Source organism: Aegilops tauschii, chromosome 5 (genome assembly GCF_002575655.3).
Source record: "Aegilops tauschii subsp. strangulata cultivar AL8/78 chromosome 5, Aet v6.0, whole genome shotgun sequence".
NCBI lineage: Eukaryota > Viridiplantae > Streptophyta > Magnoliopsida > Poales > Poaceae > Aegilops > Aegilops tauschii.
In genome coordinates, this window is record NC_053039.3 from 44,547,772 (window position 1) to 44,566,425 (window position 18,654).

Here is an 18,654-nt window from a genome sequence, read left to right on the forward strand (position 1 = left end):
GGTATCTCGAGAATATCACGGAACTACATAACTTCTTATGAGTTCTTCATCAACTATTATTCTTGCCGATTCCAATCCACCCCCGGGTTCCGAGTTAATAGTCACTCGAGTACACCGATAAGTGAATCGATTCCGCACTCTGATTCCATAGCTCAAAGTAATTTTTGTTGCTTACGAGTTAATAATCATTTAAGTCATTCCTAGCCTGATCGGCTGTATCATTAGCGTGCTAAATTTTAACTATGCTACCTGGTCCTTCTTCCCGAAGCACAAATTTTGACGATGAGCTATGCTTACGTCCATTTTCCTCATCATATCATTTCACCTTGAACAACAAGCTTGATTTCGAGTTTGTGTCATAACCATGGTTCCAATAACCTTTTGCTTCATCATTCCTTTGAATTGGTGTCGATGCTGATTGATTACATCTTCATGAAATCTCTCGACAAATGTGTCGTGATCATCATCAACCTTATGAGCTCTTCCAGGATATCAATCAAATTCATGATGAGAAATACCATCCTTGCCCTCGATGATTTGTCTTGTCATCAGCCACTTTATTGCCTTCCCTCCAACACAAACATGATCGTGTTTTGTGTTATACCTTGAGTTCCTTGCTATCCAGCGTTAGTTCTTCTTTACCTTGGGATATTACCATCTTTTATGTCAAGTATGTCGTGAGAATTTCAGAACCTCTTATGAATTATTGATGCAAGTGATGCTTCTCACCATGACCATTCTTTTCATGGCCCCCGTGTTCCAATCGGAATGCCGACAAATGGACTGTGATGTGAAAAATTCAAAACTTCTAGCAACCCTATTGCTTGTAAGTTAATGAACGGTAGTTACATTCTTTTTGTGTATTGGATATCGAATCACCCTTCTATCATTGATCTTGCTACCTAAGCCCATAATTCGGGTGCACCGTTCAACCAAGTTTAAATTGTGTATGTTTTCCTCGAGCATACTTCTTATATCATTTGATCTGACAAATGTTATCTCCTTGTTCACATAATTGTGGAAATCCATCTCTTGGAAATCCCAATGAATTGTCGCTGAGATCATTAGCCACCTCCTCATCCTCTCCTTGGTTTAATGATGAACACATGATTCGGAACTTGCTTCCATAGATCATTTCCTAAGAATCTTACAATGTCATCTCGACAATTCGTGTTGCACCTTTCTTCTTTGGCATCCCGAGTCTGAGTTATCCTGACACCAATCAGATCTGAATCTCGGTCAGATATGATGGTTGGAACATATTTCGAAGAGTTATAACATTGGTCTCTACATAACCCGGTAAGGTGGTGTCTTTGCTTAGCACCCCTAGCCAGAGGACCTTTTGTTATAATTTCCTTTTTAGCAAGGTTAACCATTCTTCCATGAGGAAATTGAAAGACTTATTCTATATGTTGTTCCTGATGAATCCTTTTTGTATCCAAGTCCGACCTTTGCTTGAAGACCATGTCAATGCTATCTCGAAGCATGTCTGTGGTACTCCGATTTTCAACAAGAACACTTATCCCAATGCTAATTGTTTCTTGCTCAATTATCCAAACACCGTTGTATGGGTAATGTCATGAAAATTTCTCTCCCCCTACCTAGAGGGTTTTCTACATTATATCCTGTCACGGATATCATGCCCCGCTTGTCCTTGGGAAGGATATATCCCTGAAATATGTGCTTAAACACATTTTCCTTTCCATTGTTCTGTTTACTCTGATAATCATATTTTCCTTTCCATTGTTTGGTTTAACGTTTCTTGTGATCTATATGATCTAAGCATGAATATTCCCTGCTTATGTAAACACCTCGGTGTACAATTCTGTCAGTAAGACCCTGTTACTTTTGTTGATGACATTCCGGTAACCACCGATGGACGAGAACTTTGCCTACTGGTCCGCCTCATTTCAACGAGCAGGAAAATGGTTCTCTTCGTCCCTTGCCCTTGGTACCAACATTTTTGCCGACATAACTGATAGGTTACCCTCTGACAAGTCTTGCTATCATGACCGTGTGAGATGCCACCGCTCCTTCTACCTTAACCCACATGGTGGGCCCATAACCCACAGTTCCACAGGATCGAAACCTGACTCTCCTGTTCACCCCCTGTTCACAAAGTATTCCACGCACATGGCTTCGTAGATAATTCGCGAGCCACCTTCCTAGTGATCTATTCTGGTATCAGACGCAATACCTATTCTCGTTGCTCTGAACCCCTTTTACACTTTGTTTCAGGCATCGAACGATTGCCTACCCGCTTGAAACTTCTCATGGTACCTTCTTACTTTGCTCTCGGTATTTTCTTAAAGTTCCAGTTCGAGAGTTACTTTCCGCCACCTTCCCCGATGTTAGCTACCAGATAGTCAACCTTGCAGAGGTCCGTTCTCCCGGAATACCCCCTTTATACATTCGTAAGTATGATTGAGTTCCAGAAGAAAGGATGCCGACTTCAGCATGATGACCTGAACCAGAGAAATGAAGACATCAACATAATGGATCGACCTCTCTGAGAATAGCAACCAAGACCGAGAAGACTCGTTAGAATTTCGCGACCAAATCCCTTCCCCCTTACTCCCCCTCTTAAATCTCGGGACGAGATTTCTTGTAGTGGAGGAGAATTGTGACGCCCGGGTAATTAAGCTACAGTAATCCCACGCTAATGGTGCCACGTTACCTCCATTACTGTTGCTAATCTATCGTTAGATCAAAACCGGTCCAAAATTCAAATTCAAAATTTGGTAAATAATAAAAGTTTTCAAACATTAAAATAAAAATGTTCGGTTTGTACTAAATATTACATAGATAATTATGGTGTAGAAGACACAGTTTTATAAAATGCATAAATATTTTAAATTGAATTAAAACAGAAGAGAAAATAAATAAAAGAAAGAAAATACAAAAGAGAAAAACAAAAGACCAAAAAAAAGAGAAGAGAAACCCCCCTGGCTTCGGCCCAGCTGACCACAGGCCCAACTGGGCCAACCCACCAGGCCCAGCCGGCCACTCCTCCCCCACTCCCTCTTATCCACTCCCTCCCGAAACCCTAACCCCCACTTTCCCCACTCGTCCCGCACGATCCCCTCCCCACTCCCTCTCGTTTCTCCAATGCCGCCGCGCTCCCCGCGTTGGAGCCCCACCCCGCCGGCGCGCCCACCCACGAGTGGATCTAGATCGGGGGCAACCGACGCCCCCGACCCGTCACGCGCCATAGCCCCACCGCCCTCGTCGCTGGCAGCCCGGACGCCGCCCCGATCTCGTCGCCCCGTCCACGGCTGTGCCATCGCTGGACCCCGCCCGGAGCTACATCGAGCCCGCCTCCCCGACGCCGCGTCGCCGGACTACCCGTCTTCATCCTCCTCACGCCTCGCCGCCCCGCTTCTCTTCAACGCTGGTGAGGCCACCGGCCTCCTACTCCCCCTGCACTCCGTCGTCAATCCGACCAAGGCATCGGCGCACGCCCCTGACCACCGCCCCGTACGCGTGCTGACCGCGCTCACCGCGTCCTCGCCTCGCCCGGCGTGCCTCCGCACGCGCCCACCGTGGCTGCTCCTCGCACGCGCCCCGCCCCGTGCGCGCCCTCTGTGGCCGCCTTCCCCACTCTGCTGCCCCTCACCTTCACGCGCAGACCGCTCGCCGCTCGCCACGTCGCCGACGCCCTTGCCTCCGCCGCGCCGGAGCCCCGGCTGTGGCCGCTGGTCGTGCCCGGGCCACGGCTCGTCATTCCTTCCCCCTCGTTGCCCGCGCCTGAGGCAGCGGATGGGCGCCCGCAGCGCCAGATCGGGCTGCGCCCGACGTCCGTTAGCGCCCGCTAGGTCCCTATGGGGCTATGGCAAACTGGCCCCGCCCAGAACGTTTATAAAAAAACAAAAGGGATTTAAAATAATAATAATAATAATAATAATAATAATGAAATGAAAATAACAAATTAATTATTTAATTATCAAATTAATTAAGTTAATTAACTCTGTTTAGTGATCTAATTAATTAGTTAGTTTAATTAAATGGTAATTAGATTAGTTATACCCTAATTAGAATAATCAAAGTATGACAGTTGGGACCCACGTGTCAGTTTGACCAGTCAACGGTCAGAGTTGACTACTGATGTCATGCTGACGTCATAAATGCAATTTCGAATTCAAATAATCTGTTAATTCTAGAAAATGATTTAAAACTTTAAAAATTAATATAAAATAATCCGTAACTCGGATGGAAAAACTTTGTACATCAAAGTTGCTCAGAACGACGAGACGAATCCAAATACGCAGCCCGTTTGTCAGCCACATGTCCCTAGCATAGCAAACACGCAACTTTCCCTCTCCGGTTCATCTGTCCGAAAACGCGAAATACCGGGAATACTTTCCCGGATGTTTCCCCCTTTCTCCGGTATCACCTACTACCGCGTTAGGGCACACCTAGCACCGCTCATTGTCATGTCTTGCATCATCATGCTTATGTTTGCACTATATTTATTGTTTCTTCCCCCTCTTCTCCCCGATAGACTACGAGACCGACGCTGTGGCTGCCCAGTTCGACTACGGTGTTGACGACCCTTCCTTCTTGCCAGAGCAACCAGGCAAGGCCCCCCCCCTTTGATCACCAGATGTCACCTATTCTTCTCTATACTGCTTGCATTAGAAGAGTAGCATGTTACTGCTTTCGGTTAATCCTATTCTGCTGCATAGCCTGTCATTGTTGCTACAGTTGTTACCCTTACCTGCTATCCTACTGCTTAGTATAGGATGCTAGAGTTCCATCAGTGGCCTTACACTCTTGTCCGTCTGCCATGCTATCCTATCGGGCCGTGATCACTAGGGAGGTGATCACGGGTATATACTATATACTTTGTATACATGACACATGTGGCGACTAAAGTCGGGTCAGCTCGTTGAGTACCCGCAAGTGATTCTGATGAGGGGGCTGAAAGGACAGGTGGCTCCATCCCGGTACAGGTGGGCCTGGGTTCCTGACGGCCCCCGACTGTTACTTTGTGGCGGAGCGACAGGGCAGGTTGAGACCACCTAGGAGAGAGGTGGGCCTGGCCCTGGTCGGCGTCCGCGGATACTTAAAATTAACACGCTTAACGAGATCTTGGTATTTGATCTGAGTCTGGCCATTTGGTCTATACGCACTAACCAACTACGCGGGAACAGTTATGGGCACTCGACGTCGTGGTATCAGCCGAAGCCTTCGTGACGTCAGTGACTGGGCGGCGCGCGCCAGATTGGACCGCGTAACGTGACTTCCTTTGTAATGGAGGTTGCTAGGTCTGCTTCCGGCCGCCCTCGCAACATGCAGGTGTGCAATGGGCGATGGGCCTAGACTCCTGCGCCATAGGATTTAGACCGGTGTGCTGACCTCTCTGTTGTGCCTAGGTAGGGCTGCGAGGTGTTGATCTTCCGAGGCTGGGCATGACCCAGGAAAGTGTGTCCGGCCAAATGGGATCGAGCGTGTTGGGTTATGTGGTGCACCCCTGCAGGGAATTTTATCTATTCGAATAGCCGTGATCTTCGGTAACAGGACAACTTGGAGTTGTACCTTGACCTTATGACAACTAGAACTGGATACTTAATAAAACACACCCTTCCAAGTGCCAGATATAACCCGGTGATCGCTCTCTAACAGGGCGACGAGGAGGGGATCGCCTGGTAGGATTATGCTATACGATGCTACTTGGTGAACTTACCATCTACTCTCTTTTACATGCTGCAAGATGGAGGTGGCTAGAAGCGTAGTCTTCGACAGGATTAGCTATCCCCCTCTTATTCTGGCATTCTGCAGTTCAGTCCACCGATATGGCCCTTTACACATATACCCATGCATATGTAGTGTAGCTCCTTGCTTGCGAGTACTTTGGATGAGTACTCACGGTTGCTTTTCTCCCTCTTTTCCATCTTTCCCTTCTACCTGGTTGTCGCAACCAGATGCCGGAGCCCAGGAGCCAGACGCCACCGTCGACGATGACTCCTACTACACTGGAGGTGCCTACTACTACGTGCAGGCCGCTGACGACGACCAGGAGTAGTTTAGGAGGATCCCAGGCAGGAGGCATGCGCCTCTTTCGATCTGTATCCCAGTTCGTGCTAGCCTTCTTAAGGCAAACTTGTTTAACTTATGTCTGTACTCAGATATTGTTGCTTCCGCTGACTCGTCTATGATCGAGCACTTGTATTCGAGCCCTCGAGGCCCCTGGCTTGTATTATGATGCTTTTATGACTTATTTATGTTTTAGAGTTGTGTTGTGATATCTTCCCGTGAGTCCATGATCTTGATCGTACACGTTTGCGTGCATGATTAGTGTACGGTCAAATCGGGGGCGTCACATATTCTCAATGGCACACCGAAAGATCTACTAGTAAAAAAGTGCATGCGATAGAAGAAATTAATGTTTTGAGTGGAAAGATGGATGAACTTATGAAATTGTTTGCTAATAAGAGTGTTTCCTCTGATCCTAAAGATGTTCCTTTGTCTACCTTGATTGAGAATAATAATGAATCTATGGATGTGAATTTTGTTGGTAGGAATAATTTTGGTAACAATGCGTATAGAGGAAACTTCCCTAGTAATTCCTCTAATAATTATGGTAATTCCTATAACAATTCTTATGGAAATTTTAATAAGATGCCCTCTGAATTTGAGACTAGTGTTAAGGAGTTTATGAATTCGCAAAAGAATTTCAATGCTTTGCTTGAAGAATAATTGCTTAAGGTTGATGAATTGGCTAGGAACGTTGATAGAATTTCTCTTGATGTTGATTCTTTGAAATTTAGATCTATTCCACCTAAGCATGATATCAATGAGTATCTCAAAGCCATGAGAATTTCCATTGATGAGTGCAAAGAAAGAACCGCTAGGATGCGTGCTAAGAAAGATTGCTTTGTGAAAGTGTGTTCTTCTAGTTTCTATGAAAATAAAGATGAAGATCTAAAATTTATTGATGTATCTCCTTTAAATATTTGTTTAGCAATATGAATCTTGATAATGCTGGGACTAGAGATGAGTCACCTTTACCTAGAAGGCGTCCCAAAAATTCGGAGTTTTTAGATCTTGATGCAAAAATTGGTAAAAGTGGGATTGAAGAGGTCAAAACTTTAGATATTAATGAACCCACTATTTTGGATTTCAAGGAATTTAATTATGATAATTGCTCTTTGATAGATTGTATTTCCTTGTTGCAATCCGTGCTAAATTCTCCTCATGCTTATAGTCAAAATAAAGCTTTTACTAAACATATCGTTGATGCTTTGATGCAATCTTATAAAGAAAAACTTGAGTTGGAAGTTTATATCCCTAGAAAACTTTATGATGAGTGGGAACCTACTATTAAAATTAGAATTAAAGATCATGAATGATATGCTTTGTGTGATTTGGGTGCTAGTGTTTCCACGATTCCAAAAACCTTGTGTGAATTGCTAGGATTCTGTGAATTTGATTATTGTTCTTTAAACTTGCACCTTGCGGATTCCACTATTAAGAAACCTATGGGAATAATTAATGATGTTCTTATTGTTGAAAATAGGAACTATGTGCCCATAGATTTCATTGTTCTTGACATAGGTTGCAATCCTTCATGTCCTATTATTCTTGGTAGACCTTTCCTTAGAACAATTGGTGCAATTATTGATATGAAGGAAGGGAATATTAGATTCCAATTTCCATTAAGGAAAGGTATGGAACACTTTCCTAGAAAGAAAATAAAATTACCATATGAATCTTCTATGAGAGCTACTTATGGATTGCCTACCAAAGATGGCAATACCTAGATCTATCCTTGTTTTTATGCCTAGCTAGGGGCGTTAAACGATAGCGCTTATTGGGAGGCAACCCCATTTTATTTTAGTTTTTGTGCTTATTGCTTCTGTTTAGGAATAAATATTTGATCTGGCCTCTGGTTAGATTTGTTTTCATGTTTTAATTAGTGTTTCTGCCAAGTTAAACCTATAGGATCTTCTTGGATGATAGTTATTTGATCTTGCTGAAAATTCCAAAAACTTTCTGTTCACGAAAACAATTGTTTAAAATCACCAGAACGTGATAAAATATTTATTCCAATTGTAGTAGATCAATAAAAAAATTGTCTAGGTCTTCCTATTTTGGTAGAATTTTTTGAGTTCCAGAAGTTTGCGTTAGTTACAGATTACTACAGACTGTTCTGTTTTTGACAGATTCTGTTTTTCGTGTGTTGTTTGCTTATTTTGATGAATCTATGGCTAGTAAAAGAGTTTATAAACCATAGAGAAGTTGTAATACAGTAGGTTTAACACCAATATAAATAAAGAATGAGTTCAATACAGTACCTTGAAGTGGTGTTTTGTTTTCTTTCGCTAACGGAGCTCACGAGATTTTCTATTGAGTTTTCTGTTGTGAAGTTTTCATGTTTTGGGTAAGGATTTGATGGATTATGGAACAAGGAGTGGCAAGATCCTAAGCTTGGGGATGCCCATGGCACCCCAAGGTAATCTAAGGACACCAAAAAGCCAAAGCTTGGGGATGCCCCGGAAGGCATCGCCTCTTTCGTCTTCGTCTATCGGTAACTTTACTTGGAGCTATATTTTTATTCACCACATGATATGTGTTTTTCTTGGAGCATCTTGTATGATTTGAGTCTTTGTTTTTTATTTTACCACAATCGTCCTTGCTGTACACACCTTTTGAGAGAGACACACATGATTCAGAATTTATTAGAGTACTCTATGTGCTTCACATATATCTTTTGAGCTATATAGTTTTTGCTCAAGTGCTTCACTTATATCTTTTAGAGCACGGTGGTGGATTTGTTTTATAGAAACTTTTGTTCTCTCATGCTTCACTTATATTATTTTGAGAGTCCTACAAAACAGCATGGTAATTTTCTTTAATCATAAAAATTGGTCCTAATATGATTGGCATCCAAGATTAGTAAAAAAAATCTTATGAGTGTGTTGAATACTATGAGAAGTTTGATGCTTGATAATTGTTTTGAGATATGAAGATGGTGATATTAGAGTCATGCTAGTTGAGTGGTTATGAATTTGAGAAATACTTGTGTTAAAGTTTGTGATTCCCGTAGCATGCACGTATGGTGAACCGTTATGTGATGAAGTCGGAGCATGATTTATTTATTGCTTGTCTTCCTTATGAGTGGCGGTCGGGGATGGGCGATGGTATTTTCCTACCAATCTATCCCCCTAGGAGCATGCGCGTAATACTTTGCTTTGATAACTTGTAGATTTTTGCAGTAAGTATATGAGTTCTTTATGACTAATGTTGAGTCCATGGATTATACGCACTCTCATCCTTCCACCATTGCTAGCCTCTCTAATACCGCGCACTTTTTGCCGGTATCATACACCCACCATATACCTTCCTCAAAACAGCCACCATACCTACCTATCATGGCAATCCATAGCCATTCCGAGATATATTGCCATGCAACTTACCACCGTTCCGTTTACTATGACACGTTTCATCATTGTCATAATTGCTTTGCGTGATCATGTAGTTGACATCGTATTTGTGTCAAGGCCGCCTTTATAATTCTTTCATACATGTCACACTTGATTCATTGCATATCCCGGTACACCGCCAAAGGCATTCACATAGAGTCATATTTTGTTCTAAGTATTGAGTTGTAAGTAAATAAAAGTGTGATGATCATCATTGTTAGAGCATTGTCCCAAGTGAGGAAAGGATGATGGAGACTATGATTCCCCCACAAGTCGGGATGAGACTCCGGACGAAAAAAAAGGCCATAAAAATAGAAGGTCCAAAAATGAGAGAAAAAGAGAGAAGGGACAATGCTACTATCCTTTTTCCACACTTGTGCTTCAAAGTAGCACCATGATCTTCATGATAGAGAGTCTCCTATGATATCACTTTCATACACTAGTGGGAATTTTTCATTATAGAACTTGGCTTGTATATTCCAATGATGGGCTTCCTCAAAATGCCCTAGGTCTTCATGAGCAAGCGAGTTGGATGCACACCCACTTAGTTTCTTTTGTTGAGCTTTCATATACTTATAGCTCTAGTGCATCCGTTGCATGGCAATCCCTACTCACTCGCATTGATATCTATTAATGGGCATCTCCATAGCCCATTGATATGCCTATTTGATGTGAGACTATCTTCTCCTTTTTTAGTCTTCTCCACAACCACCATTCTATTCCACGTATAGTGCTATGTCCATGGATCACGCTCATGTATTGCGTGAAGATTGAAAAAGTTTGAGAACACCAAAAGTATGAAACAATTGCTTGGCTTGTCATCGGGGTTGTGCATGATTTTAAATATTTTGTGTGGTGAAGATAGAGCATAGCCAGACTATATGATTTTGTAGGGATAATTTTCTTTGGCCATGTTATTTTGAGAAGACATAATTGCTTAGTTAGTATGCTTGAAGTATTATTATTTTTATGTCAATATTAAACTTTTATCTTGAATCTTTGGGATATGAATATTCATACCACAAATAAGAGAATTAACCTTAAAATTATGCTAAGTAGCATTCCACATCAAAAATTCTATTTTTATCATTTACCTACTCGAGGATGAGCAGGAATTAAGCTTGGGGATGCTTGATACGTCTCCAACGTATCTATAATTTTTTATTGTTCCATGCTATATTATATTCTATTTTGGATGTTTAATGGGCTTTATTATACAATTTTATATTATTTTTGGGACTAACCTATTAACTGGAGGCCCAGCCCAAATTGCTGTTTTTTGCCTATTTCAGTGTTTCGAAGGAAAAGAATATCAAATGGAGTCCAAACGGAATGAAACCTTCGGGAACGTGATTTTCGGAACAAACGTGATCCAGAGGACTTGGAGTCTACGTAAAGCAATCAACGAGGAAGGCACGAGGCAGGAGGGCGCACCCACCTCCCCCTGGCGCGCCCTCCACCCTCATGGGCCCCTCGTTGCTCCACCGACGCGCTTCTTCCTCCTATATATACCCATATACCCTGGAAACATCAGATACGGAGCCAAAACCCTATTTCCACCGCCGCAACCTTCTCTACCCGTGAGATCCCATCTTGGGGCCTTTTCCGGCGCTCCGCCGAAGGGGGCATTGATCACGGAGGGCTTCTACATCAACACCATAGCCTCTCCGATGATGTGTGAGTAGTTTACCTCAGACCTTCGGGTCCATAGTTATTAGCTAGATGGCTTATTCTCTCTCTTTGGATCTCAATACAAAGCTCTCCTCGATCTTCTTGGAGATCTATTCGATGTAATCTTCTTTTTGCGGTGTGTCTGTCGAGATCCGATGAATTGTGGGTTTATGATCAAGATTATCTATGAACAATATTTGAATCTCCTCTGAATTCTTTTATGTATGATTGGTTATCTTTGCAAGTCTCTTCGAATTATCAGTTTGGTTTGGCCTACTAGATTGATATTTCTTGCAATGGGAGAAGTGCTTAGCTTTGGGTTCAATCTTGTGGTGCTCGATCCCAGTGACATAAATGGAAACGACATGTATTGTATTGTTGCCATCGAGGATAAAAAGATGGCGTTTATATCATATTGCATGAGTTTATCCCTCTACATAATGTCATCTTACTTAAAGCATTACTGTGACGCCCCCGATTTGACCGTACACTAATCATGCACGCAAATGTGTACGATCACGATCAGGGACTCACGGGAAGATATCACAACACAACTCTAAAACATAAATAAGTCATACAAGCATTATAATACAAGCCAGGGGCCTCGAGGGCTCGAATACAAGTGCTCGATCATAGACGAGTCAGCGGAAGCAACAATATCTGAGTACAGACATAAGTTAAACAAGTTTGCCTTAAGAAGGCTAACACAAAAGTAGCAACGATCGAAAAGGCAAGGCCTCCTGCCTGGGACCTCCTAACTACTCCTGGTCGTCGTCAGCGGCCTGCACGTAGTAGTAGGCACCTCCAGTGTCGTAGGTGTCGTCGTCGACGGTGGCGTCTGGCTCCTGAACTCCAACATCTGATTGCGACAATCCGATATAGAAAGGGGAAGAGAGGGAGAAAAGCAACCGTGAGTACTCATCCAAAGTACTCGCAAGCAAGGAGCTACACTACATATGCATGGGTATATGTGTAAAGAGGCATATCAATGGACTGAACTGCAGAATGCCGGAATAAGAGGGGGATAGCTAGTCCTGTCGAAGACTACGCTTCTGGACATCTCCATCTTGCAGCATGTAGAAGAGAGTAGATTGAAGTCCTCCAAGTAGCATCGCATAGCATAATCCTACCCGGCGATCCCCTCCTCGTCACCCTGTTAGAGAGCGATCACCGGGTTGTATCTGGCACTGGGAAGGGTGTATTTTATTCAGTATCCAGTTCTAGTTGTCATAAGCTCAAGGTACAACTCCGGGTCGTCCTTTTACCGAGGGACACGGCTATTCGAATAGATAAACTTCCCTGCAGGGGTGCACCACATAACCCAACACGCTCGATCCCATTTGGCCGGACACACTTTCCTGGGTCATGCCAAATGGGATCGAGCGTGTTGGGTTATGTGGTGCACCCCTGCAGGGAAGTTTATCTATTCGAATAGCCGTGTCCCTCGGTAAAAGGACGACCCGGAGTTGTACCTTGAGCTTATGACAACTAGAACTGGATACTGAATAAAATACACCCTTCCCAGTGCCAGATACAACCCGGTGATCGCTCTCTAACAGGATGACGAGGAGGGGATCGCCGGGTAGGATTATGCTATGCGATGCTACTTGGAGGACTTCAATCTACTCTCTTCTACATGCTGCAAGATGGAGATGTCCAGAAGCGTAGTCTTCGACAGGACTAGCTATCCCCCTCTTATTCCGGCATTCTGCAGTTCAGTCCACTGATATGCCTCTTTACACATATACCCATGCATATGTAGTGTAGCTCCTTGCTTGCGAGTACTTTGGATGAGTACTCACGGTTGCTTTTCTCCCTCTCTTCCCCTTTCTATATCGGATTGTCGCAATCAGATGTTGGAGTTCAGGAGCCAGACGCCACCGTCGACGACGACACCTACGACACTGGAGGTGCCTACTACTACGTGCAGGCCGCTGACGACGACCAGGAGTAGTTAGGAGGTCCCAGGCAGGAGGCCTTGCCTTTTCGATCGTTGCTACTTTTGTGTTAGCCTTCTTAAGGCAAACTTGTTTAACTTATGTCTGTACTCAGATATTGTTGCTTCCGCTGACTCGTCTATGATCGAGCACTTGTATTCGAGCCCTCGAGGCCCCTGGCTTGTATTATAATGCTTGTATGACTTATTTATGTTTTAGAGTTGTGTTGTGATATCTTCCCGTGAGTCCCTGATCGTGATCGTACACATTTGCGTGCATGATTAGTGTACGGTCAAATCGGGGGCGTCACAATTACTCTATTCTTATGAACTTAATACTCTAGATGCATGCTGGATAGCGGTCGATGTGTGGAGTAATAGTAGTAGATGCAGAATCGTTTCGGTCTACTTGTCACGGACGTGATGCCTATATACATGATCATACCTAGATATTCTCATAACTATGCTCAATTCTATCAATTGCTCGACAGTAATTAGTTTACCCACCGTAATACTTATGCTCTTGAGAGAAGCCAATAGTGAAACCTATGGCCCCTGGGTCTATCTTCCATCATATTAATTTCCCGTCAACAAGCTATTTCTGGCGCCATTTATTTTACTTTGCATCTTTATTTACTCTTTATCATAAAAATACCAAAAATATTATCTTATCATATCTATCAGATCTCACTCTCGTAAGTGACTGTGAAGGGATTGACAACCCCTTTATCGCGTTGGTTGCGAGGTTCTTATTTGTTTGTGTAGGTGCGTGGGACTCGCTTGTGGTCTCCTACTGGATTGATACCTTGGTTCTCAAAAACTGAGGGAAATACTTATGCTACTTTACTGCATCACCCTTTCCTCTTCAAGGGAAAACCAACGCAGTGCTCAAGAGGTAGCAGAAAGTAGACCCGGGGGCCATAGGTTTCACTAGAGGCTTCTCTCAAGATAGCAAATAATACGGTGGGTGAACAAATTACTGCCGAGCAATTGATAGAAAAGCGCAAAGTTATGACGATATCTAAGGCAATGATCATGAATATAGGCATCACGTCTGTGTCAAGTAGACCGACCCCTGCCTGCATCTACTACTATTACTCCACACATCGACCGACTCCTGCCTGCATCTAGAGTATTAAGTTCATGAAGAACAGAGTAACGCATTAAGTAAGATGACATGATGTAGAGGAATAAACTCAAGCAATATGATGTAAACCCCATCTTTTTGTCCTCGATGGCAACAATACAATACGTGCCTTGCTTCCCCTACTGTCACTGGGAAAGGACACCTTAAGATTGAACCCAAAGCTAAGCACTTCTCTCATTGCAAGAAAAACCAATCTAGTGGGCCAAACCAAGTCGACTTGCAAAGATATCAAATCATGCATATAAGAATTTAGAGAAGATTCAAATAATATTCATAAATAAGCTGACCATAAATCCACAATTCATCGGATCTCGGTAAACACACCGCAAAAAAGTATTACATCGAATAGATCTCCAAGAACATCGAGGAGAACATGGTATTGAGAATCAAAGAGAGAGAAGAAGCCATCTAGCTACTAGCTATAGACCCGTAGGTCTGTGATAAACTACTCACGCTTCATCGGAAGGGAAATGGTGTTGATGTACAAGCCCTCCGCGATTGAATCCCCCTCCGGCAAGACGCCGGAAAAGGCCCCTAGGTGGGATCTCATGGGTACAGAAGGTTGCAGCAGTGGAAAAGTATTTTCGTGGCTCCCCTGATGGTTTTAGGGTATATGAGAATATATAGGCGGAAGAAATAGGTCGGTGGAGTCACGAGGGGCCCACAAGGGTGGGGGCGGGCCCTACCCCCCTTGGCGCGCCCTCCGTCCTTGTAGCCGCCTTGTGGCTTCTCTGACTTGCACTCCAAGTCCTCTGGATGTCTTCTGGTCCAAGAAAAATCATCGCAAAAGTTTTATTCCGTTTGGTATTCCTTTTCTGTGAAACTCAAAAACAAGGAAAAAACAGAAACTGGCACTAGGCTCTAGGTAAATAGGTTAGTCCCAAAAAATATAAAATAGCATATTAATGCATATAAAACATCCAAAACAGATAATATAATAGCATGGAACAATCAAAAATTATAGATACGTTGGAGACGTATCACGAACCAACTTTCGCCTAAGTTCAAAAACAATCTGAGTGAGGACACGCTCCACACTCGGGGGCTTAGCGGCGGACCAGTTTTTGCCTAAGTCTGAAAAACACAGAAACAAATAAGGACTCAAGGTTCTCAAATCAAAAGTTTCGGTTCCACACATAAGCCAAATAACCGAGCTCAATGCTCGTCGGAGTTTACGGTTACATTACCACCCGACATTCCGAGGCAAATTCAAGTCACGCAAGTTTTTCAGGCATCCGGCTGAGGGCTAGCCGGCTCAACGAAGTTCTCCAGATCGATCCCATCAGCAACGCACATGGCGGCCTTGGCGAATGTATCCATGAAGTCCTCGAACTTGAGTTCTTCTTGTTGATCACTCACAGATTCTTCAGTTTCTCCTTGTCCACATCCTTGCAATGGACACGAACGAGTGACAAGGCCACATCAATGCCGTTGCAGGCGGCCGACTTCTTCCACGCTTGCACTTGAGCAGGGATTTCGTTTAGTTGAGTCATCATGGACTCCAGATCCATCTAGACGGACTCGCCGGGCCGCAGCTCCTTATCGATTCTCCCCATGGCATCTCGCAGACGAGTGATGTAGCCTATGGCGTTCATCGAGTCGGAGTACGGCGAGGGTGGCCTTGTCGTTGATAAGTTGCCTTTTGGGGTCCAGGTCCCGCTCGATCCGCCCCTCTCCTGCTCCTCATTGCGGCAGTATTCAGTCACAAGGAAACAGCACCAAAAGTCAATGATTGAGCAAATCCGGGAGCAAATGGACTGCATTCGGCCGAAAGACTTACCAGCAAGCTTCTCATTCATCTCCGTGCAGAAGTCGTCCATATACTGCTCGAGTGCGTTCTTCTTCTCGAGGAGTTGCGTGACCTTCTCCTCCAAGGTTTTCTTCTCTTGTTTGAAGGCACCGGCTTGATCCTTGCACTTATTCTCCCACTTGGAGGATTCGCCTTTCGCCGCGGCAGCGGTAGCTTTGAGGGTCTCGATCTCCTTCTCCAGCTTGCCGACTGATGCCAACATCTCCTCAGCATGTTTTATCTTGGTCCTGGCCTCCTTCTGGGCTAGTGCGAGTTCCTTGTCCTTGTTCTCCAGGTTTCTAAAGAAATGGAAGTCCTGGGCCTCTTTACGAGTTGGGCGTTCTCGCTACGAACATCTGTCGGAGCGGAGCGACTCGGATCAAAGGAGAAAAAATGCGCGATGACTAGCCAGAGGAAATGACTTACCTCCCAGGGCTTTCTTCTCCTTCTCCAGTCGGGCGCTCTTGTGTTTCTCCACATCCAGGTCCACTCGGAGCAATGTCACCTCCTTCTCCAGGGCGGCGTAGTGCGATCCCAGCTCACAGGCTCTCTGCACCATACAGAAGACAGTCAGTCAGAAAGCATGGAGATAAAATCAACACCATTACATAAAGTTTGAGACCACTCGGCTGACCACCGAGTCAGCGATGAAGAAGATCACCCTTGATCTGCTATCATTCGGCTGACCATCGAGTCGTCGATGAAGAAGATCGAAGACAACCACACCTTGATCGACTATCATTCGGCTGACCACCAAGTCGGCGATGAAGAAAATCAAAGACAACCACACCTTGATCTACTATCATTCGGCTGACCACCGAGTCAGCGATGAAGAAGATCGAGGACAATAACACCTTGATCTACTATCATTCGGCTAACCACCGAGTTGGCGATGAAGATCGAAGACAACCACACCTTGATCTACTATCATTCGGCTGACCACCGAGTTGGCGATGAAGATCGAAGACAACTACACCTTGATCTACTATCATTCGGCTAACCACCGAGTCAGCGATGAAGAAGATCGAGGACAACAATACCTTGATCTACTATCATTCGGCTGACCACTGAGTCGGCGATGAAGAAGATCGAGGACAACAACACCCTGATCTACTTTCATTCGGCCGACCACCGAGTCGGCAATGAAGTAGATCCTATCCCTCGTCTCATCAGAATACCCCTCGGTCAGCCGAGTACGGTCGAGCACTCCGAGTGCCACATGACAGGAACATTTCTAAAGACTGCCACCAATTGCCCGCAATCGACGGCAGTCTCGGGGACTACACCCAGTGGGTGCACTCAGCGTGCCCCCACTGGAAAGTGACTCATGTTGATGAGCTAAAAAAATGGCAACCTACCTCCGGGCAAAGGAGCCAGAGAAATTCTAAGACTACCACCAATTGCTTCCAGTCAGCGGTAGCCTCGGGGACTACACCCAGTGGGTGCACTTAGCATGCCCCCACGAATTCGCAAGCACTCGGGAACGCCCCGGCGAAATCCGAGTGGAAGGACAAAAATGAAAAACATAAGTTCAAGACTCCCACCGACTGTTTCCAGTCAACGGGAGCCTCGGGGAATACACCCAATGGGTGCACTCAGCGTGCCCCCAATGGATCGAAAACACACACCCAGTGGGTGTGCCCTACGCAAACCTAATACATCTCCAACGTATCTATAATTTTTTATTGTTCCATACTATTGTATTATCCATCTTGGATGTTTTATATGCATTATTATGCTATTTTATATCATTTTTTGGGACTAGCCTACTAACCTAGTGCCTAGTGCCAGTTGTTGTATTTTCCTTGTTTTTGCCTTTACACAAAATCAATATCAAACGGAGTCCAAACGGAACGAAACTTTTTGAGGATTTTTCTTGGACCACAAGACACCCTGGAAGTTTCGGGAGGAGCCCAAAAGGGCCATAGATTGGCGACAAGCTCAGGGGGTGCCCCCAGGCTTGTGGGCCCCCTGTGGCTCCTTTCCCTAATTCTTCTTCTATAAATACCCAAATATTCCCCGAAGACCAGAGGGCACACCGAAAATACTTTTCTGCCACCGCAAGCTTCTGTTCTCGTGAGATCCCATCTTGGGGCCTTTTCCAACACTCTCCCGGAGGCGGATTCGATCACGGATGGCTTCTACATCAATGTTCCTGCCCTTTCGATGATGTGTGAGTAGTTTAACAAGGACCTATGGGTCCATAGCAAGTAGCTAGATGGCTTCTTCTCTCTCTTTGATCTTCAATACAATGTTCTCCTACCTATTGGTCTTTTCCTACCAATCTATCCCCCTAGGAGCATGCGTAGTAGTACTTTGCTTCGAGGGCTAATAAACTTTTGCAATAAGTATGTGAGTTCTTTATGACTAATGTTGAGTCCATGGATTATACGCACTCTCACCATTCCACTTTTTCTAGCCTCTTCGGTATCATGCATTGCCCCTTCTCATGTTGAGTTGTGGTGCAAACTTCGCCGGTGCATCCAAACCCCGTGATATGATACGCTCTATCACACATAAGCCTCCTTATATCTTCCTCAAAACAGCCACCATACCTACCTATTATGGCATTTCCAAAGCCATTCCGAGATATATTGTCATGCAACTTCCACCGTTCCATTTTATTATGACACATATCATCATTGTCAGATTGTTTTGCATGATCATATAGTTGGCATAGTATTTG